This window comes from Microcebus murinus, chromosome 1, assembly GCF_040939455.1.
Source record: "Microcebus murinus isolate Inina chromosome 1, M.murinus_Inina_mat1.0, whole genome shotgun sequence".
Classification (NCBI taxonomy): domain Eukaryota; kingdom Metazoa; phylum Chordata; class Mammalia; order Primates; family Cheirogaleidae; genus Microcebus; species Microcebus murinus.
In genome coordinates this window covers 6,394,555-6,417,624 of record NC_134104.1, presented here as the reverse complement: position 1 = coordinate 6,417,624, position 23,070 = coordinate 6,394,555, and positions in this window count along the sequence as shown.

Below are 23,070 nucleotides of genomic sequence, written 5' to 3'. Positions count from 1 at the left end.
AGTAACTGTCAAACAGAAGCTGAAAGGAAGGGAGGAAGGATGCCAGAGAGCTATCTGGGCCCCTGGGGAGGGGCCGCACATGGAGGATTTGGGAACATTGGAGAACCAGCAAGGCTGGACCTTGTGGGTGGGGAGGTCTGTGAGTGGGGAGCCCACCAGGTCCCGTGGGCTGCAGTGAACACTGGGGTAGGCGCCACGGCAGACAGAGGTGTGACATGGCCTGGCTCAACTTGTGTGGGGTTCCTCAGTGACTGAGGGGAGCAGAGATTGTGGAGCCCCCAAGGTGAGGAGCTGGGAGAGACTGTTACAATAGTGCAGCAAGAGACAGGGATGGCCTGGACCAGAAAGAGGAAGAATCTAGAAACCCAGGGCTAATTCAGGGCTGAATCTACCACCCCACCAAGACCCAGGAGTATCGTGGTGGGTAGGCAAAACACCAATCACAAGGACCTCCTTCTAACATTAAATATTCAGGTGTTGCTGAGCACAACCGGGCAACTCACATCCACAACCACTAAGCAGCCACTAAAAACAATACCACAGAGTGGTAATGGCACTGCTTTATACGTTGGTCAAAATATGTCAAATTGTGCATGCACCTAATATGTGACCATTTTACTCTATAGAAAGCATGCTTCATTAACAAATCGTAAATTAGTTACTTCACAAACTTAATTCTGGGGTAAGCCTCGCACGTGCCTCTGAACTTCCCTGGCCCCGTGCTTGTGATTCAAACAATAATGACAATAGCCAACGTTTCCATCCTGCTTACAACGTGACCAGCATTTCTCCTAGGAATTTTGCACAGATTAATAGTTGACAGTCCCAACAATGCTATCAGATAGATACTTCCATTGTGTCAGTGAAGAAAGGAAGACACTGAGAGTTCAGGAGCTTTGGCCAATGTCTGGTACGTGGCAGCCTCATGATCATCTGAGGCCTCTCTTCTTCCCTCCTGGGGTAATTCTAAGAACGAAACTTGAGGCAGATACCAAAGGGCTCCGAGAAGTGCGAAGAGCCTGATCCAACGTGTGGTCACCACATCTGGCCAAAGAGCCTCCCACAGACGTGTGCCCTTGGAGGTTAGGAATCGCTGGTCCCTTGAAGATGCTAATGATCATAGCCATTCCCCAGTTTCGCTCCAGGAAGCAAATAATTACCTTAATTACCTTTTCCAGAGCCCTGTTTTCCATCCTCATAATTGTTACTTTTCCTCTTTTCTGAATTCTATCCAATTTTCCTACACTCTTCTAAAAGTTTTTAAACACTATTGACCTTCAAAGAAAGTTTGAAATAGTTTACAAGGAAAGACACTTTTGATAGGACCTGCAATATACAGATCAGGTTATCAGAAGATTGTGTTATCCAGGAGGTGAGTTACGAAGCCCTGGCTTCAGTCTCAAACTTAGGTCCTAAGTGTTTAAGTCACTAAGGAGGAAATCTTTCTGTTACCAGGCCAGAGGTCCCGCAGTCTGGGGAGGCAGGTCTATGACATTGATATTGAGGTTGCAACCCACCATGGATAGCGGAGACTGTTGTCCCTTGAAGACTTCAGGAGGTCCCTACGCTGGCCAAGAGCCCCTTTCTAAGTGACACCTAGCAGGCTCCGTTCTGGCCAGGCAGCTGCCTTAGGACCGCATAGTGTCATCTTCCAAGTCCAATGCTTCTTCCCACCAGGCACAGGGAGATCCCAAGAGGAATCCTGCCTCCACCATGCAGCTGTGCAACTTTGGACAAATCCCTTAAGCTCCCTGGGCTTTACTCTCCTTGTCTGTAAAATGGAGCTAGTAACACCTTCCTCCTAGGGTCTCTGCAAATCAGAGGTGGTAGGAGGTAAAAAGCCTGGCATGTAGCAACAGTCCTCAATAGCAGCCCTTTTGGGGATGGGGGAAATTTGATACCCCAAGTGCCATCCTGCTGTGTGCTGTCCAAGGGGCAGAACTTGGGTTCCCACGGCTGTCACGGGTAGACACCGTGAGGGTGAGCCCACATTCCAGGCCTTTCCCACAAGCAGATTTCACATCCAAGACAGAGTGAGAGACGGGCTGGCTCCGGCTGCAGAAGGGGAGAGGAAGGGCCACCGTGGAAGCTGTGAGTGCCGGAGGGAAACTTGGCTGAGCCGACGTTTCCCCCAGGAGGACAGGCCCTTGTGGCGCCTTGAGAAAGAGCCCCCAGGGTAGCAATCTTTGAGCATTTGCTGACGAGTTCAAGATGGCCAGGGGACAGCGGGTGGTTTTAGCCAGAAATAGACCCCTGGCCCTCTCTCTGGACCCCCAAAATCCCTCAGGAAATCTTAACAGTGCTCAAGTCTTAGGAACCAATCCCTTTTTTCCCTGTGCTGTGTTTTACTCTAGTACATCTATGCATGCATTTTAAAAAGAGGGGCGTGACATAGATGCTAGGCGACAATGTATCCACTATTTGCCACAAGAAGGCAATTTAAAAATTATGGAGTTGCACACAAAATATATTACCTATGTTTATATGCAATATGTTTAATGTGTTTAACTATGCACATTTTGTAAATTTATGGAAGAATAAATGATACAGCCCAAATGTTGCACCCTGGTTATCCCCCCAGGAATGGGATTCAAGATGAAACTTTCTTCTATTCTCAATACACTTTTGAATTGCTGATTGTTTTTACTTGTCTGAATTTTATAATTAACGAGTTTTTTGATGATAGCTGTTGATGGTTCTGCCCTTCATGTCTAATCACAGAACCACAGGTTGCTGGAGTTGGAAGAGACCAGGGAGAGTATAGCACATTTGCCTTTGTTATTGTTTCCCCTTTCTTTCCCTGCTAAAGGTTGGTTTATTGCGCTGTTTGAGGCCACCTCTCTCTCCACGGGAGCACTGAGCCACCGAGTTCGAACCGACTTCCCCATGCCGAGACAACTTCTCTACCCGGGAGCGAGTGCAGATCAGCAGCAGCACTCTCTGCCCAGGAAAACACTCAGACGCAAGCCCTGGCGGTGTGGGATGTCACTTCCTGGGGGTCACATACCCACGTGAAGAACCTCTGGCCTGCTGTGCTGGGACACGTGCTGACCAGGGCGCCCTGTCCTTCTGCTTTGCCGCCTTACCTGTGGGTCTCATGCTCATTCCTCCCGCGATGCTCCCGTCTGTAGGTTCTCCCATTTCCCGCTTCCTCCACTGCCGACCTCTTCCACCCCCATCTCTTCCCTTTTTTCTTTTTGTCACCCTTCCCTAAACTCTTCACTAACCAGAACATGTAATGAAAACCCTGGGTTTTGTATGTTAAATAAAAAATCACCCTTTTATTTTAATTTTTTAACTTAAAAATTATTTTTCCAAAATATCTTTTAAGTAATTCTTTAAAAAATGTCCTAACGGCCCTCCATGTATTTTCTGTTGCCACTGTTGTTGTTTGACTGCTCATCTGATTTGGTCCTTCATTTTTCATCCACCTTGTTCCAAAATCTTCATTAGGAAATTCTTGCAAATCTATACTTAACATCTTAAAAAAATTATTTCCTGTAATCCTAGCACTCTGGGAGGCCGAGGCGGGCGGATTGCTCGAGGTCAGGAGTTCGAAACCAGCCTGAGCAAGAGCCAGACCCCATCTCTACTATAAATAGAAAGAAATTAATTGGCCAACTAATATATATAGAAAAAATTAGCCGGGCATGGTGGTGCATGCCTGTAGTCTCAGCTACTCGGGAGGCTGAGGCAGAAGGATCTCTTGAGCCCAGGAATCTGAGGTTGCTGTGAGCCAGGCTGATGCCACGGCACTCACTCTAGCCTGGGCAAGAAAGCGAGACTCTGTCTCAAAAAAAAAAAAAAAAAAAAATTATTTCTCACCGGAGGCTTAAAGATTCACTGGAACAAGAACATGTGACATCTTTTACTAAGAATAAGAATAAGAAAGAAAAATAAGGAGGAGAGCTAGAGGCTCCCAAGAGCCCAGATCAGTCACACAGTAATCGCTGCTCTGAAGCCCCGGGTCAAATCCTATTTCCCTATTTCCCAGGCCAGAGTGAGGGGCCCCAGGGCAGGTCCACACTTAGCCTGTGGGACCTTTGAACTCTGTTCTATTTCCCAGGTATAAAATTGAGTGAAGGGCTCCAAAGACCCTCCAGAACTGGTGCGCATTAATGAGTCTATGTTGGAGAAAACACATTCTGTAAAACACCAGCTACAGCTCAAGACAGCCGTAATTATTCTAGCCTATTCCATTGCCTAAGGGAAGGAAGCACGGTCTATGACCAAAACCAGGTAAACAGTTTGCACCACTGGGAAGGGTTACTGACCTTGGACTCAAGCAGATCAAAGCCACCGATGGGCACCCACGCCACCACCAGCAGCCCCATGATCCCCCCGAAACAAGGGGGGAAAAGTGTCTCCATTGTAGGTGGAGTCTGTTTTGATCAACTGTGCCTTATAAATGTCAGAGCGAAGAGTTGTGTTCACAGAGTGTACATTAGGCATGATTCCAGAATCCCAAAACGTATGGCCCTGGTGGCAGGCAGAGCTGCATCTTAGTTTGGGTTAGTCACTGGCAAAAATAGGAATCAGGAGATGATGCCAAACTCGCGATGGGTAACCTTGAGCCAGGCACTTTGCCCTAGGGGGTTGGGACTCCGCCCTGCCCAGCGTGGCTGTGACATGACCCAAATGACCAGGGCCGGTCTAGCAATGACCTACCACACTCCCAAGTATAACTTCTCCAATTACTTCTATTTCTCAGTGGTCAGTAGGTGTAGGAGAAGCTGGCCAGAGGACGTGAATCACTTCCTGTGGTCATTCCTCTGCCCACGCTTGAACTATTTTTAACAGTCTGCACAAAACTCATAAATCCAACCCTGGGCGTGTATTTTATTTAACAAGTGCCCGATAAGTTAAGTGGGGGTGGAGACAAAAATGGGAAGAATTGAATCAGTGAGAAGGAAATGGTTCCACAAACTCCCTCAGACAAAGACAATACTTTCTGTTACTTCTTTTGGAAAACTTACCACAAAGAAGAAGACCAACCTCTTTAGAATTTACCTCTATGCTCATTTTCCGCTCCCTGTGGAAGAAACTAATGTTTGACACAAAAGAGCTGCCCCAAATTCACAGTGTCTATAATAAATTACTCCAAATATTTCAGAAACCAGCCAGGATGACTTGCAAATCTTCCTGTCCTTATCAGTGCTGTTTCCTTCACTGCAAATACGGCAGTACCATTTGTACAGAACCTGTGAATAATTAGAGAAGAAATGTGAAATGACTTACTAAGGAATGTTTGGACATTAAGGGCAAGTTCACCCCAACATTGAATGAGGAAGGGCAACGGCTAGCTCGGGCAGCCATGACACAGGGCCCCGGGCTGGGCGCCTTCAAACAACGGAGACTGATGTTCTGACAGCTGCGGAGGCTGGGAGTCCAAGATCAAGGCGTGGAAAGGTTTGGTTTCTTCTAAGGACTGTGAGGATAGACTCTGCTCCAGGCCTCTCTCCTCGGCTGGAAGACGGCTGTTTTCTTCCCGCATCTCTTCACGTGGATCTACCTCTGTGTCCACATGCCCTCTTCGTATAAGGACGCCAGTCATGTTGCACTGCGCCCACCCTATGGCCTCATTTTAACTCTTGAGACACCTGTTTCCAAATAAGGCCAGACTCTGAGGCACTGGGGCTTCGGACTCCAGCGCAGGAATTTGAAGGCGGGGGGACACAGTTTAACCCATGACAGGCAGAGAGAGCTGTTCTTCCTCGGGCTGTGACTTCATCCCAGACCAGGCTCTCTTGGTATTGAATATCCACCCAACACCTCTAGGCCGCCTTCCCTTTGCTCGCCCCTCGAGGATATAGCCCACCCAGAGAGAGAGAGTCTAGCCTAGGCGCCCTTCCTGACGTCACCTCGACACTCCTAATGCTCGTAACGCTGGGCTGCAATGTCGGCCCGGCACGGCGTACAAAACCGTGCTGGGGACTGAGGCCGTCTGCAGCTCTGTCTCCTGTGACAGTTGCGACCAGGGCCCAGCCTCTGTTGTAAAGGGCATGTACCGTGCTTCCCCCCAAATAAGACAGGGTCTTATATTTATTTTTCCTCCAGAAGACACCCTAGGGCTTATTTTCAGGGGACGTGCTATTTTCCCCTCAAAGCCTCAGCTTGCAGCACGCACAGGATGGCCGGGACCTGACAGGGGGAGCCGACCTTGTTGGTGGGGCTGCTCGCACCTTTCCGGTCACCTCCGGGATAGTAGCTGTCACGATGGGGCCGATGAGAAGGGCTGCTCGTCGTCTTTACCGCTCCGAGACGACACGCATGGGTTGTGCAGATGTGCTGCGCGGCCACGCCCGTCACTAGGGCTTATTTTCGGGTAGGGCTTCTATTGCGCACATGCTTAGACATCCTGCTAGGGCTTATTTCATGGGTAGGCCTTATTGTCGGGGAAACACGGTAGTAGGTATTCGAGGCTTCACGGCACATTCGGCCTCTTCAAACCCTCTCAGCTCTGCCTCGTAGCGTGAAAGCAGCCGCCGGCGACACGTGCCTGACTGAGCGTGGCCGCGAGCCAGCAGACTTTATTTATGCACACTGCAATTTGACTTTTACGCATATTTTTTATGTGTCATGAAATATGCTTTATCTGATTCTTTTCCAACCATTCAGAAGTGTAAAACCGTTCTTAGCTCACGAGCCGTTAAAAACCCCGGCGAGTGGGGTTTGGCCAGGGCCTCGGTTCGCAGAGCCCTGTCCCCTTCTGTGCCGGGTGGGCCGCAGCCGTCTGCCCGCTGTGCCCGTCTCTGCCTTTGAGCCCCTGACTTGTCCCTCCTGGTTCGTGCTACCCAGCTCCCCAACCACCCCCCGGCCTTCTCTGCTCACGTAAGAGATGCGAATCCGTCGTCATGGGAGCCACAGCTGCGGTGCCAGGCGGGGAGGCTCCACCTTTCCGAGTCTTTGCCCTCCCTCAGGGTCTCTTTTAGGATCAGGACTTTCCTTCCCTGCTCTGGCCAGGGGGTGGTGGTGAGAGTCGAAAGGTCTGGTGGGAGGCAGGGTCATTTTTTACGTGGAGAGGAGCTGAGAACAGCTCTCCTATTGAGCAAAAGCACGAACACCGTGACACTTCTATGGAACATTCTCCGTCCCCTCTCCCCCCTCCCCTCGCTTCCTCTTCAGCCATTTCATGCTCAACATCTTCTCCCCGCTGGCTTGCCGGCCTCGTGGAGCGCTGGGCAGAACTCAGCCAGCCCTCCCTAAACGCCGCAGAGTGAGTGCTGAAAACCGCCAGGACTTCAACCTCTCTGTACTTCAAAACCATGTCTCGAACGTCAGGTTCTCCGAGACTCTGTGCGGAAGGAAAACCCAGGCCTTCCCATGGAAGGAAACAACTATGAAAACATTCGGGCGGGAAATGGTGATACGGATTTGAATGCCAGGAGCTCTGTGACTGGCGATGCTATTTTTTATCCAAATAATTCATCCTCAAGTGGGGCTCATGCACCCCTGGTAGGTACATGTCAGGGCACGCTCACCTTTCAGAGGAGGAACAAGATAGCATGAAACCCATTTTTCAGAGAATTGTAACTTTCACATGCACTGCGACAAGAAATTTTCAAATGGCATTAGAAAAAATGGTCTGGCTTGGTGGCTCATGCCTGTAATCCCAGGGCTTTGGGAGGCCAAGGCAGGAGACTCTCTTGAGGCCAGGAGTTTGAGACCAGCTTGGGCAACATAACAAAACCCTATTTCTACAAGAAAACAAAAAACTTCAGCTGGGCGTGGTGATGCACACCTGTAGTCCCAGCTACTCGGGAGGTTGAGGCAGGAGGATCGCTTAGATCCAGGAGCTCAAGGTTGCAGTGAGCTATGATCACATCACTACACTCAAGCCTGGGTGACAGAGCAAGACCCTGTCTCTAAAACAACAACAACAAAAAAAAAAAAAAAAAAAAGAAGAGGAAGAAGAAAAGAAAATTTAGATTGGATGCTAAAATTTCATTGTCCGCTCACATCAAGTCATGGCATTGATTGTGTTTTCATCAAACTCCTGTGCGGCCCACATTTGAAAACTGCAGACATCTGCACAGGATGTTTCCCTGCATACCGAGTCCTGCGCTGAGGAGGCTGAGCAAAGACCCGCTCCTGAGCTCGGACCCGGCATGCACAAGACCACCGCTCCATCTCCACCTTGGGTTGTAAAATCTCGGAGGGCAAAGGCCATTGGCTGAAGAACTTGCTCAGTGGTGCCCGGATCAGCCCTTGGTGAGCAGATGGCAGCTCTCCTTGTGCCAGATTAAAGGTTGGTGACTGTCCTGGGCAGCGGTGCCCAGAAGGGAGCAGGCCCTCCCGGCTCCGGGGCCCCTCAGGGCAGCGAGCCCCTGGCAAGTCTCTGTCGCCAGCCGGAGACACTGTGCGCTCACTCCAGCACCCTGGATGACTTCACAACGGCGTGGCAACTTCCTTCACTAGGTCACAGGTTCAAGAGTAGCCCAGACCCTCTGGCTGTGGCCATGAGATGCTACTTTGTCTTCTCTTCCCCCCTCCCGCCCCAGTGCACATGCCACCCATAGGGGCTGCCTGTCCTCCACCCGGCCCCTTACCCAAGCTGGGAGCTGAGCTGAGCGTGGGCCTGGCTTTGCTGCTCTGACCTTCAGCTGAGCTCCCCGCCAAGACAACACAGAGAGCCAGACTGCAGGGACAGGAGCAGATCCAAGGCAGGGAGCTGAATTGACCTTCAGGAATCCAGTGGCACCCCGGTCTTCCAGGCAGTGTGGGTCATTCCCACCACCAGCACCCCCAGATGAGACGGAGCCTGGCAGGCCAGCATGGGTCACAGAGCTGCTCCACTGGAGGAGACCAAGAGGGACTTCTTTTAAAATATATGCGCATATCTACTGGCAAAATAAACATGAACTAGCCAGGGTAGAAGATATTTCCATTCCAAGGTCACAGTCCTGGATCACCTTGGCTCTACCATGCAGCCCCACCCTTGCCCTGACTTCCTCAGACTGATGAGAGAGATTAATAATATCCAGTGTCGTTAATACCAGATGTTAATTACCCAGGATATGAACTCGGCTACACAGTTCTCCTGGGCGGCCTCCCAAGGGAACTGGGTGGAATGGTACTGCTCCCATCCGAAGGCCTGAAAGGGCACTTTCATTTCCATGAATTACCTCGTGGTTTTCTTCCACAAAACCATCCTGAGTAGGCCGGGCGCGGTGGCTCACGCCTGTAATCCTAGCTCTCTGGGAGGCCGAGGCGGGCGGATTGCTCGAGGTCAGGAGTTCGAAACCAGCCTGAGCAAGAGCGAGACCCCGTCTCTACTATAAATAGAAAGAAATTAATTGGCCAACTAATATATACAAAAAATTAGCCGGGCATGGTGGCACATGCCTGTAGTCCCAGCTACTTGGGAGGCTGAGGCAGGAGGATCCCTTGAGCCCAGGAGTTTGAGGTTGCTGTGAGCTAGGCTGACGCCACGGCACTCACTCTAGCCTGGGCAACAAAGCGAGACTCTGTCTCAAAAAAACAAACAAACAAACAAACAAACAAAAAAACCATCCTGAGTGTCCTGGTCCTAAGTTTGATCTCAGGACGGGACGAGCTTGGTGCTCTAACTCTGGTGTCAGCAGCCTCCCTGCCCAGAGATCAGCACGGCCGTGGAGAGGGTCTCCATGGTCTGCGGATAGAATGGACTGGGCAGTGCTCACCCTGGGCCCAGCAGCCAACCAACGGGAGCAAGAGAACCGACTCTGGAGCCCACATGCCACCGAGCACCAGGGTATGTCTTGGTCTGCTGGGGCTGCCCTAGCAAAATGCCACAGACTAGGTAGCTTAAACAACAGCAACTTATTTTTCTCACAGCTCTGGAGGTTGGAAGTCCAAGATCAATGTTCTGGCAGGGTTGGGTTCCTAGTGAGGGCTCAGCCTGGCTTGCAGATGGCGCCTTCTTGCTGTGTTCTCACTTGGCAGAAAGAAAAAGAGAGAGAAAGAGACAGAATGAGAGAGTTCTGCTGTCTCTTCTTAGAAGGCCTCTAGTCCTATCCGATCGGGGCCCTACCCCATCCACTCACCTGGCTGTAATTACTTACCCAGAGGACCTGTCTCCAAATGCAGCTACCCTGGGAGTTAGGGCTTCAGCACGTGGATTCTGGGGGCTGTGAACATTCAGTCCACAACGGGTGTGTGACTACAGCACTCTCCTGGCCCACTTTCACCATGCATTCATGCATGCATGCATGCGGCTGTTCATTTATTTAACACCTGTTCGCTGGAGTTACTATGCATCAGGTGTGTTCCTGGAGGCTGGGATGACAGTGGTGAGTGAAAATCTGCCTCCCCTCCCCCACCCAGAGCTGCCATGCGAGGAGAGGAGTCAGACAAGTAGAATGGAAAAAATAAGCAAACATAATGTGGTGCGTCCCACGATGGAAATCAATTACTTTTCATTTGTGCTCAACTTCATATTGGTTTTTAAATAATCTGGCCCGTGGTTCCTGATAGAAAACCTCCCCCCGTCCCTTCTTTAAACTTTGCCAAACAGATGAGTATTTTTCAATTTTCAGAAAAGTGATGTTCTCAAACTTCTTAGACTCCCCACCCATCCCTTAGCTCCAGAATCGAAACAATGCCTCTTGCTGCCGTGTGTTGTTCTTGGCCTGTCCTAACAGCCCTGGGTACCCAGGCTGGATTTGCACAGAAGGGCAAGGATGATTTTTGAAATGAAAGAGAATCAAGATATTTATTCTCTGGATAACTGTGAATAATCACAAAGCAGCCATTGTTTCTTTCTTCCCTAATCTGATTTTCGTATGCAGATCTCTAATTTTTCCTCCCAGAATTCTTGTTTTCCCCTCTGGAAAAATAAAAGAGGCAGAGGAGGAAAAGACACTGGTGGGTACAGTCATTACAAATTTGACATTTCTAAACTGCGCTTGACAGTGGAACTTGAAAATATTTATCTATCAGAAAATAGTCTCAGCCGTGGGCAATTTGGTGAAAAGGTTTAGTTGATGGAAAAACCGTAACTCAGTGTGACTGGCTTTCATGTAAGATGTTCTTGAAGGCCACAGAATCACCAGTGTTTCCAACAACCTGGAAAATTTAGACCAGCTTGGAAAAATAACAGGGGGCTGGGGGAGGTAGCCAAAGCACTGCACAGGATTAGATAAATTTATGTGCTTTAGTGACTCAGATTTTAATATTAAATTATAAATGAAAGCAGTGCTCAGGCTAAGTGTTTAAGCAGGTCTGCCTATACCCTGTTCTCCTTCCCTCCCCCCCCCAAAGAAAGGACAAGATAATTTCCCAAAATGAGGTGTTCTCTTGCATCTATATGTAGTTGCATTTCTGGGAAAAGGTTTGTGTTCCTACGGCTCCTTTATACCGTTACGAAGGACACTGCCTTGGGGTGCTGGCCTGCGTCTTGGTATTTTTGTGCGGCGTCCAAGCCCAAGGCAGTGGCCTGCCATGTTTGCCGTGCTCAGAGTACCCGTGGTCTGCGTGCCCTGCACAGCCTCTCCGAGAGCCCGCACTGACCATCCGGGGTCCTCCCTCCTGCCAGCCCGTGGCCCGCCCGTCATCTCAGCCTCCGCGCGGGCAACGGGCTGGGCCGTCTGAAGCTCTGAGGCCATGCCTTCTGCCTTTTCCGCTTCTCGAAACTGTCCTGGAACAGCTCTCTGCTTGAACTGTCTCATGGACATGGTCGGAATTTCTCCACGCTTTTTTCCTGCTTTTATGCCAAAATTGGAGAAAGCAACCCCCCGAAGAACAAACCAACCGTCTGCAGAACAAAGGAAGAGTAGACCGGGTAGATGTCCCCACAGTGGTCCTCCCAGCACAACGCTTGCCCCTTCTTGCATCCCCCGAGCTATACAGGGGTGGCTCTGGTGGGCCACGGAGGGGTGCCACGTGCTATTTGTGCATATTCCGTGGCAACTGCCTGTTTGTGCAGCTGCTCCCTGTTACACTCCTGCCGGGCAAAGGCTGGGTCGTCTTTTTCCGTGTTGTGTCCTCCCAGCCCAGCACTGTGTTGGGCGTACGGTAAGTGTTGGCCAAATATTGGATAATATTTGGATGCATACAACTGCAAGACCCAACGTTTAGGTTAAGCCATAGGAAATGGCTGACATCTGACCATTTTTGACCTACAAGAATGGCAATCCCATGCTTATTCTGTCTAATAAACAAATTGTCTTAGGAACACTGTCCCCCCAGCACTAAAGAGTGCTAAATGTCACCTCCGGAGGCTGCAGGGGTATGAGACCCCCAGAAGAGAAGCTTCAGATAACACAGAAGAAGAGGGAAAAGATGGATGCAAAAGGAGATTTTGTCAAAAGGGCTGAACAGGCATTTCCAATCAATTAGATGCGAGGATTTTCCCTGGTGGCTCAAATATTGTCCCGAGGCCTTCCAAGCCATCTGGAAAATTCTTTCTCCTGGATGAAGTGTGATCATGCCAAATGTGAACTCGGCACCCTCTGTCAGTCACAGAGAAGCCTGTCAAACCATGGGGCGCTAGCAAAGGAAAATTTCTAAATCAGAAAACGATTTAATCTCATTTTGTCTGCAGAGAACTAACTCAGTAACGACGGGATTAAAATGCCAAATGTATGGCACTTCGTGGGTTTATAAATACTAATGTTCAGAAAAACTAGATTTTAGAAGGAAAATGAAGCTCAAAATAAGAAGTGGGGAAAAAGTGAGATGGTCTAATTTGGGTGGGAGTTGAGAACACGCCGCTCTTGTCATGAGCAATTGAGAGTTTGATGGTTAAAAAGAAAAACAACCTGACAGTCTTCTCCTGCCCCTTAAGAAGGACTGTCAGAGGCACAAATACTTACTCAAAGCCAGTCCCTGCAGCTGGGACAGAGGAGAAGCTGTCCTACAGGGGTGGGGCTGGGACTGCACAAGCAACAGCCACAGTTCTCATGGTGGTAAGGTCTCAAGTTAATCGAATGAGACAATTTTGGAAAACACAAATAGAAAACCAGCCCCCAAACTGTGACTGCTTTGTTTGATGATGTGCATGCCGGCTGCACGGGTTCCATTTTAGGGAGATGATGCTTCCAAGAGGTGGGAGATGTTCAACAGGGTGTTCTCTGCAACACAGACAGCCAGGGGAGTATCATCCAAAATTCAACCACTAAAGCCCACGTCAGTTGTTTATCAAGCATGCATCAAAAACTTGGCTCAGGGGCCCAGGGACACACAGAAGAAGGGGCAATATCTTTGACACACAGACATGACTTTTTTTAGAATGTTTTCTTTTTATGGATAAATTTATTTACTTTTATTGGTATGTTTAGAATTCATTCTGATGTTTTATTTCCTTTTATGCTTTCTGGGTTGTTTTTTGTTTTTTTTTTACCTTTTAATTGAAGCATAAGATATGTACAGAAGAATGAACAAATCAAAAATACACGATTGGAAGAATTTTCATAGAGTTGATGCACCTGAGGAACCCCCATGCAGATCAAGAAATGGAACATCTAAGAATCCCCCTTGAGACTCTTCCTGTCACTAACACACACACCCCCATGGGTGACCATTGACCCGACTTCTAGTGCCATGAATTCATTTTGTGTATTTTTGAACTTTATATGAATGGAATCATAGAGTATGTATTTTTTTGTGTCTGGCTTCTTTTGCCCAATATCATGCTTAAGATATTCAACCATATTATTGTATGTAGCTATAGTTTATTCATTCTTAGTGCTGAATAGTATTCTATTGTGTGGATATACTCGAACCAATTTATCCATTCCACTGCTGTTTGGCATTTGGATAGTTTCCTACTTGGGACTATTAGAAATGGTGCTACTATAAACATTCTTGTGCTTGTCTTTTTCTGAACATGTGTATGCATTCATGTTTGCCACACACCTAGAAATGGAACTGCTGGGTTATCATAGGGTTTGTGGGTTGTCAGGTTTAGTAGGTTCTGCCAAGTAGCTTCTCAAAGCATTTGCACAAGTTTCTGTTTCCTCCAGCGATCAGAAAGTCAATATGATTTAAGTTAACAAAACACCGTATGCCCCCTCTGATAATAAATATATATTGAAGAAATCTCTTCTATACCAAGTCAGCATGGCCTGAAAGCTTAAGTACTAAACATTTTTGTTGCTTTCTTAGGACAAAAATACGAGCTACAAAGTTTTTAAAAGGTAGGAGACTAGGAAGAAGTGGGTCTGATAACTGCTAAAGACGCCTTTCCAAGATGAACGAATAGTGCAAAATGAATAAAGGTTTATAAAATGGCACAAAATAACAGTTGCCAAGATCATGCCAGAGGGTAGTTAGAACCAAATGTTTCCAGGAAACTATGGCCCTTGTTTTGAACTCAGCTAGCCAAAATCCGGGTGAAATTGTACATGTCAACGTCACAGGGCCATCTGACAACAATGTTTATTTCATTCTGCAAAGAAGAATTTCCTGGGATACATTCAGAAGAAGACACAGACTGATAAGAGTTTAGAAATTTACAGGATGTATTACTAATAATTTTCCAATTCTTCTCATTTATGCATCATATTCTAGCATCATTAGCTTTAAAAATGTTGAAAGAAATTGACAGTGAGCGTCCCAACTGGCTGGAAATTTAGAAAGGTGAAACCTCCTCTAAGCCGCAGGGGAGTACAATGGAAGCACAGTTCGGGAGGCACACCCTGGTAATGATTTCCCACAGAGTAAAAGGGTGTACAGTGCAGGCACACAAGTCTACACGCGGGGGCATAAACCAGTTCCAGAAAGAGATACAAATCTGGCCACTTTTATACTCTCCTTTAAATTCCTCAGTTGTTTCTTCCCATTCCCAGCTTTTTCGCATTGCATTCAAAGCTATTTATGAGTTAGCCTTTGCCTCTCTCGGCCTCCATCCCATGATCACTTGCCTCCCAGCCCTTCCCCCTTGCACGCTCATTCCAGCAACGTCGGACTATCCCTGCCTACTCCGAATGCCTCACCTGCAGACCCCTCTCCCCTGGCTTTGGTTGCCATTGCTCCACTCCCCCTGTTCCCATCTAGGCCACCAGCGACGCCCCTTTTCCCAGTCAAGTGTCCTTCCATTTTCAGTGCTGATCTTACCTGGCCCACCTTTACTCTAGAGAGTAGCATGCTCCGCCGTGTTCCCGGGCACCTCGCCGTCCAGGTTTTCCTCCTCCCTCTCGGGCTTCTCCCCATCGGCTCCCTTTGTGGGGTCTTCTTCCTCTTCCAAACCCGAACATGGCCAGGCGCCCCCAGCCTCGGCCATCAGGCTCTTCCCTTCTTTATCCCTATTAGCTCGCGATTTGATCCCAGCTGGTGTCACAGCTTTCCATACTGTAAACATATATCCCCAGCCCCGACTCCTATTCTCAGCTCCGTGGCTGTCTCCCGGGTGCTGTGACAGACCTCCGCCCGCCAGCGCACCCTCCCGCTGGGGCTGTGACGGTGCCTGACACCTGGCCCAGAAATGGTCGGGAGATTCCGCCCTGGGAGGGGTGAGCAGGCGTCCTGCCCGATGCACGGCTGATCCAAGGAGAGCCCAGCCGCTGCACATGGAGGGGGGACAACTCCACGGTTCAGTGCCCGGTCTCCACGTGTGAGAAGGCTGAGGGAGACTTGGTTGCAAGCACGTCTTTGCCCATCTTAGTCCCCGGCCCTATCCCGCCGAGTCCCTCATCACCGTCCCCTGAGCGTCCACCCTCAGAAAATCACTTGCACAGGGTCCCCGTCCCAGGCCCTGCTGCTGGGAAACCCAGAGTAAGAGCATTTCCCACTGGACCCCCAGAGCAGTGCTCTTGACAGACCCTCCCGTAAGTCTGTCCTCTCCGTCCCCATAAACGGCACCACTTGTCCAGTTGCTCGGTGCCCAAACCCAGGGGCTGTCCTCAATTCTTCTTTACGGCTCATGCTCCCTGTTTAAGGTACAGCTATGCATATTGGTTTCCTGTGCTTTATAAAGCACATGATTACTTTTTAGTTCATTGTTGATAAATATGCATCCTTTAAAAATTCAAAGCTAAAGAACATTTGAGAGGAAAAAGACAAAACAGTGCATAGTCTATCTAAAGAATATCAATTAACAAAAGCAACATGCTTTAAGGAAAAACAGAGTGACGATGGGCAACGGGTAAGAATGAAAAAGCGGACACTCGAAATAGTATTAAGCTCAACATGCCTTGCTAATACTCATCGTCCATCTGAAAAGGGGGTGGGAAGTGGAGGAAGTGTTTTTCTTGTGTTGTTCTCTTTTCTCCACAAGGGAGAACATCAACCACACACTATGAAAAGGTTCTCAGTCGTGAATCCCCCCCCAAAGACTCTGGGTGAGGTATTCTGCAGCAAACAACCATGTCCCGATGTAAAATAGTGCCATGCCTCTGCCTCCTAGACCCAACTCAGAAGTCACCTCTTCTAGAAAGCCTTCCCAGCTTTCCAAAGAGCCCATCCTGCTGCCTCTAGGTTTCCATTTGACTTTTCCCCGTTCATCTTCTTTCCCATCACAACAAGCTCAGGCCATGCACACAGATGGTGTCAAATAAGTGTTGGGTGAATGAATGTATCAATGATCCAGAAAGGTCACTGTGGAGGGGGCTGCACAACCTCGAACATTTCCTGACTTCCTTTAGAAAAGAGAAGAGTTTCTAAAATCACAGGCAGTTTAGAGTTTCTTCAAACTACATCCTCACCGATGGGCATGAAAGGATGCATCTTTCAGTGCTCAGCGTGGTTTTTAACATAGCAACGGCCATGTGAGTCGTATTTAACTCACGAGAGTTTCGAGCCCAGGGCCTTGTGAAGCGCAGGTGACTCGCACGTCTCTACCTTGGGAGCCACGAGAACTATTTTTCAAGTTGCATATAACTCACGCACAGAAAACAATAAAAGAAAAACAATTTTTTCATTAAATTAGAAAAGATTGTTTTGTTTTCAAAGTTTTTATTCTATTTTCATAATAAAACACTGTGGGCCCAACATTTTTTTTTTCAATGAGTTATTTATAAAAACCATATCTAATTCAATACTCTGCTGACAAAAGAGCACCTAAGTTAAAACAACAACAAAAAAAGTTTTGACGACTCCTGATGGATAGCAGCGTGTTATTTCCTGCTTCTGTTTGGAGCGCCCAGTGTCTGTCGCAGGTGTCTCTCGGGAGTCAGTGGGTGACCTGATCTACTCAAAGACGTCCCTGTGCTGGCACTCAGCGGCGGCTCACGTACAAAGTTCGCTCCTCGGTGTGAACAAGCTCCAATGGTCCACTTGCCAGGTTTCCGTGCCTAGACACAAAGGGAAAAAAAATAAAGAATTCTTTCTACAGTTCTGGAAATCAATTCTGGGTGTGCGAGGGATTTGGCTAAGTTAGGCAATAAGCATTTGGAAAGCCAAGTTTTGGGAAAGACAGACAGACTACATTTCCACACACTCCCCATAACTTCAAACCAGAGAGTGCAGCGAACAATACAAATTAGACAAAACATTGTAGTTTTGTGAAAGTTCAAAGAAATGCACTCACGAGGTGCTTGTCCTTTCTTTCCAGTGTGTGTGTCTGTGTGTGTTGCAAAGCAGACCATCAGAGACTTTGGCAAATGCAATTACAACAGCTTGGAGACCCCACGGAGGATCACAGCCGCGCGTCACAGAGCCCTACCGCCTTGCCAAACGCCAGCAAGCATCCTTGCAACGCTTGCCTTTTAGCTTTAACTACAGTGCACCTCCGGCAAGCCACTCGGTTGCAAGAATGGCTGGACAATGACAGAGGAGGTTCATGTTCACCAGTAACCACGGGTGGAGAGAGCTCTTTCCCCTCTGCCCTCACTGTGATAACGGGAGCACAGCTGTCCCCCTCCCCCAGGGCTGCCCCCCGTGCCCCGGCTTGTCCGTATGGAAATGGCAGCCGGAGAGCTCTGTCCGCTTCCGTCGGATGCTGTCACTCCATGCTCACAGCCTCCTTGAAGAGCTCTGGCTTCGCTGGTGCCTGTGGAACTCCATCTACTCTGAGCCCAGCGGTGGCCCTGGGGGCCCTGTGCCCACGCAAGCCCTCAAAGATTCGGAGAAACTGCCCTTGCACCAAGGACTGTGCTAGGTGCGAGAAACGGTGCTAAAAACTAGGGGGAAAGAAACGTTCTTAAAGACCGTCTGTCTCTGTCTCCACGGCCTTGAACCTGAGGAGCAAGCAGGACCCGCCGCCCTGGACTTTCTCAGGTGACCACAGCTGCACCGGCTGCCCCCGAGACCCCACCCTGCCCAGACCCCAGCGTCTCCCACCACGGCCCCAGCCCACTCCTCCCTGCTGGCACGTGCGCGGGCCCACGGGAAAAACCTGCTCTCTCTTCCCAAAGGAAAAGCAAACACCATGCTGCCTGTCCTCAAAGAAGTAAACATCAAGCAGTGAAGTAAAATTCAAATTGACAAAGAATAAAAAGAAAAAAACAAAACCTTGCCAAACTTAACGTTGGTAAAGCTTGGGGAAGTCCATACTCACATCTTGGGAAATATAAATCCATTTAACCTTTCTGTAGAGAGGTCTACTTATGGCTGCCCTGTGGTCTGTGGTCTACGATTTGATTACACACATCCAGAGTTTTTAAAAAAAATTTAACAGCTCCTTAATTTCATTTCAACACATTTCTTATAAGAGAATAACAAAAGATTTATTCAAAGGTGTGTTCAGTAGCGTGTTTGTCTCGACCTTGTTCATAACACTGAAAACTTGGAAACTAATTTTCCAGCAATAGGAATTTGCTAAATAAGATTCATGTAGCTGATGGGATACCACGCAGCTATTAAAAATGCTGTGTAAAAATTATCTTTGAGTATTGTGAAGTAAAAATTAAAGCGATTAATTGTCCAACAAAATATGTACCAGTTTGGTAAAAATCAAAGCACATCTGTTCACTAAAAAAAAAGAACCTGAAGCATAAAAGTTAAACTTTAACCATGCTACCTATGTCTGCAAACATCATAGAAAGTTTTGTTCTTTATATTTTATATGTTCCCTGCTTCAAAAAAATCAATAAAGCTTTTTCAGTCCAGGCATCAAGTAAAATATGGAATGCTGCCCTCCAGGGCTACTGACAAGCTTTCTCCCAATTTGCTCTGTTCACACTAATTCCGGCTGGAGATGCCGTTCCAGTGACACCTGCTCTGTCAGGACATGGAGGCAGAGGAGAATAATCGGACAAAACAGTGGAAAAGTGACAACGTTTTGAGAGTGAATCATGCAGTCTGACACCAAATTCATCCTTGTTAAGTTGCTCAGTTCTGCCTCTCCCTCACATTCTTATTCCAACACATTAATTCATTTTTTTATTCATCAACACTTTTCAGCCCCATGTGTGCCGGGCACTGCCGTAGATTGGGGACAGGACAAAATTCCAGCATGGGCTGGAATCCTGGTGAGGTCAGGCAGGTGGAGGGAGAGAAGACAGTAAACAGGCAAGCCGTGGCTTAGGGAGGTAATTGCAGGGCACCATAAGTGCCAGGAAAGATACCAGCCAGGTGATGTGACAGAGGGAGGGAGTGGCCACTGGGCTGGAGGTGGGAGGAGGAACAGGCGGCAGCACAGAGGAGTCGGGGGAGGTGCCCCCTGCAGAGGAAGTGGCAGGTGCAAAGGTCCTGGGGTAGAAAAATGACTGGGCACGTGTGAGGACGAGTGCAGTCTAGTGGGTCAGGGTGAGAGTAGGCTGAGGGGTGACCACAGCCAGGCTGGCCAGGCCGCCTTAGCTCTGAGAGGCAGATGACACATCAGAGTGGAGATGCCCGAGAGGAAGAAGATCCCCATGTCTGGAGCTGGGGGACAGGCTGGGGCTGCAAACGTAGATTTGTGGGAAGGCCAGCACTGCGGTGGGTTTTTAGGGTAACCAGCTTGTCCCAGTTTGCCTGGGACTTTCCTGGTGTCTGTACACAAACCCCCATATCCCGGGGAACCCCTCAGTCCGGGATAACGGGGATGAGAAAGGAAGACAGGACCTGGGAGAAGAGCAACGTTGGGGAGAAAAGCTGCCCCAGGCCGTGGTCTCAGGTGCCCCGTCTGGAGTCGGAGGGAGGAGGGGCAGCCCTGCAGGTGAGCAGCGTCTCTCGGAGTCAGGCGGACTCCACGAAGGGAGCTGGAGGGCAGGACGCAGCCCTGGGGGTGGGAGCACGAGGACTTGGGGTGCAGAGCAGAGCCCCCCGAACTCATCTAGCAGGGATCCTGGCAGAGGTGCTTAGACTGAGACCTGGAGGGTGAGAAGGCGGCCCCTGGGGGAGCACTGAGGGGTGGAGAGGAGGGGTGCAGTGGGGGGGCAGAGAGGAGGGGTGGAGAGGAGGGGCGGATAGGAGGGGTGCAGAGAAGGGGTGGAGAGGAGGGGCGGAGAGGAGGGGTGCAGAGGAGGGGTGGAGAGGAGGGTGAAGACGAGGGGTGGAGAGGAGGGGTGCAGAGGAGGGGTGTAGAGGAGGGGTGGAGACGAGGTGTGGAGAGGAGGGGTGCAGAGGAGGGGTGTAGAGAGGAGGGGTGCAGAGGAGGGGTGTAGAGAGGAGGGGTGCAGAGGAGGGGTGTAGAGAGGAGGGGTGCAGAGGAGGGGTGTAGAGAGGAGGGGTAGACAGTAGGGGTGGAGAGGAGGGATGGAGAGGAGGAGTGGAGAGGAGGGGTGCGGAGGAGGGGAGCAGAGGAGGGGTGTGGAGGAGGGGTGCGGAGGAGGGGAGCAGAGGAGGGGTGGTGGTCTTCCAGGCGACAGGAGCAGGCACGGCGCGGTCAGGGAGCGTGCCTGTTCAGAGCGGCTGCGGCTGAGAGGGGGCGTGAAGTTGGCAAAGGGGGAGGGGAGGGAGTTCTCAAGGAGGTCCTTCCTGGGGAAGAAAGGCCATGTCTCTGGACTCCACCTATGGGCAAAGGGGCATCATCGGTGGCTTTTTTGGCGTTGGGGGTGGCTGATAAGGTTTGCATTTGAGAAGGGTCAGCAGCTCAAGTGCAGAGAAGGAGTTGGAGGAGGATGAGGATGGAGGCAGGCGAGCAGCTGGGGGACTTCTGCAGCATGCTTGTAGAGTGGCGGTGCGGGATAGACAGTGGTGGGCTGAAGAGGAGGGACAGCGGCCCAGGTGGGGCATGTGTGAGGCCTCACCATGGATACAGAGGGGGCTGGCGCAGGGCTGGGCGGCGGCGGCCCCACCCTGCCCGGGCTGCGGGAGCGGCCCTGGCGCGGGGCTCTGCCCCTCACCCAAGGAGCCCAGAGGCCCGGTGGGAACCAGGGCTGGGGCACATATATGCTTAGCAAAATAATAATGAACAAAAGGATAAAAAATTACCCATCCAATTTGAGGAATGAGAGACAGTGAGCAAACAAAAGCTCAACGTGGATGTGACTTTTAAATTTCGCATTTTTGCTTGCCTGTGCTTTCTAAAATGTCCCCCAATGAACATAAATTGTTTTTCTTTGTAGAAAGGAAGAATCAATAAAAAGCTATTTTTAAGAGGAAAATGTGTAGTAGTCAGTGGAAAGGAGAGCAGCTACTGGAAGATCAACGTGGTGCCGTGGTGGGTGTGAAGGGCCGTGGGGAGTGCGGGGCGCCCCACGGCCGGGCCGGGGACATCCAGGCAAGGACACGCGCTTACCTCCAGACACACGACTGCTCCTCGGGACACTCCCGCCGCCCTGCCCCAGCATCACAGAACATGGGTGTCTTCAGATGGCTCTTCCTTTTCCGGAAGGCGTGGCCCCTTGTGTCGTGTTCGCCACTTGGAAACACACCCCACTCCACGTGAGCGGCTTCACCTTTCACCAAGATCCGGCACATGTCGCCCCTGTCCGTGGTGGGGCAGAGGGGAGATGGGGCCCTGGAGAGGAGGGACAGGGGCATCTCCTACCAGCCAGTCCGTGACATCCTGTTCTCCCCGTTCACCTCACAGCCAACTAAGTGCCGTGACGCTCGTGTTCAGTGTAGAAACTGAGGCTCAGGTACATCCTGTCATTTGCCCCAAACCGCACAGCTAGTGGGTCACAGGACCAGGATTCATGGAGCTGCCTCCCGGGCTGCAAAACCCCCCGGGGTCCGATAGGGTGACCCTGAAGGTGGACTCAGAAGTACGGTCAAAGTTCAGCCCCACCACATATGAGCTGTTAGACCCAGGGAAAGAGGGCCACCAGACCGCCCGCCACCTGTGGTAGGTTCTTAATGACAGCATCTGCCGCCTGGAGTTGTTCGGGAGGAAGATGAGAAAACGCCTGGACCATGCCGGGCACGATACGAGTGTGCACTCAGCGTCCGTTGCTTTCTCTTCGCTGCCCACTCTGCCTCTCTAACTATGCCAGGGCCTCGCTGTGAAGCCGCCCCCAGGCTCACGCATCTTTGGGGCACCTTGCTAAGCAGTTTGCTCCCACAGGCTCCCAGACGGTGGCTTCTCCCTGGTGAAGACGATGAGAAGAAGACGCCAGCCCGAAAGACCTGTTCCAGCCAAGGTCTCCACTGCATTCTGGTTTCCTGACCTCCGGGAAATAGTTCCGAGCACTGTGGTTCTCCTGCTCAGAGCGGCAGGAACCATCCCCACTTGCAGATTCTTTTCAGCAAGTGCCGGTAAGTCCTGGCGCAGGCTCTGGGTAGTCTTAGAGCTCCAGGAAGCCTGACAAAGTGTCCAGCATGTCATGGAGCCATTTAGTCATTGGCATGAGAAAGTCGCTGGTGGACAGGGACTGCCGTGAAGGAAGGGAAAAGGACGTGCACCCCAAGAGATGAGGAGAAGAGGAGGCAGCAAGGTTGCAAAACTGGATGCTGGACGCATCCCGCTGGGATTGTGGTCCCCACTGAGCCACCGCACTCAGGTTTCCAGCTCTTTCTAGTGGCTTTTCAGCCTATGAGCCTGGCAGTGACATTGATGAATTAATTCACAACAAGAAACGTACCCATCAGGTGGCCGATCACCACCACCTCCTCCCTGAAGACAAATATATGAAAGACCAGTGGTCACTGAAGGGCAGCTCGGCCAGCTTGAAATCAGAGCCCTTAGGGTGAGTCTGAGTTGGGGGAACCGAATGGCTGTGGTCACCAGCCGAGGCCCCTTCTCCCCTGGGGGCTACCCAGGCCCCATGCTTGACACCGGGGCAGGGCGCCATCTTCCTGGGCTGCATTGCCCAAGTTTCGTTATCCTGTGGAACAAGATATTAATTA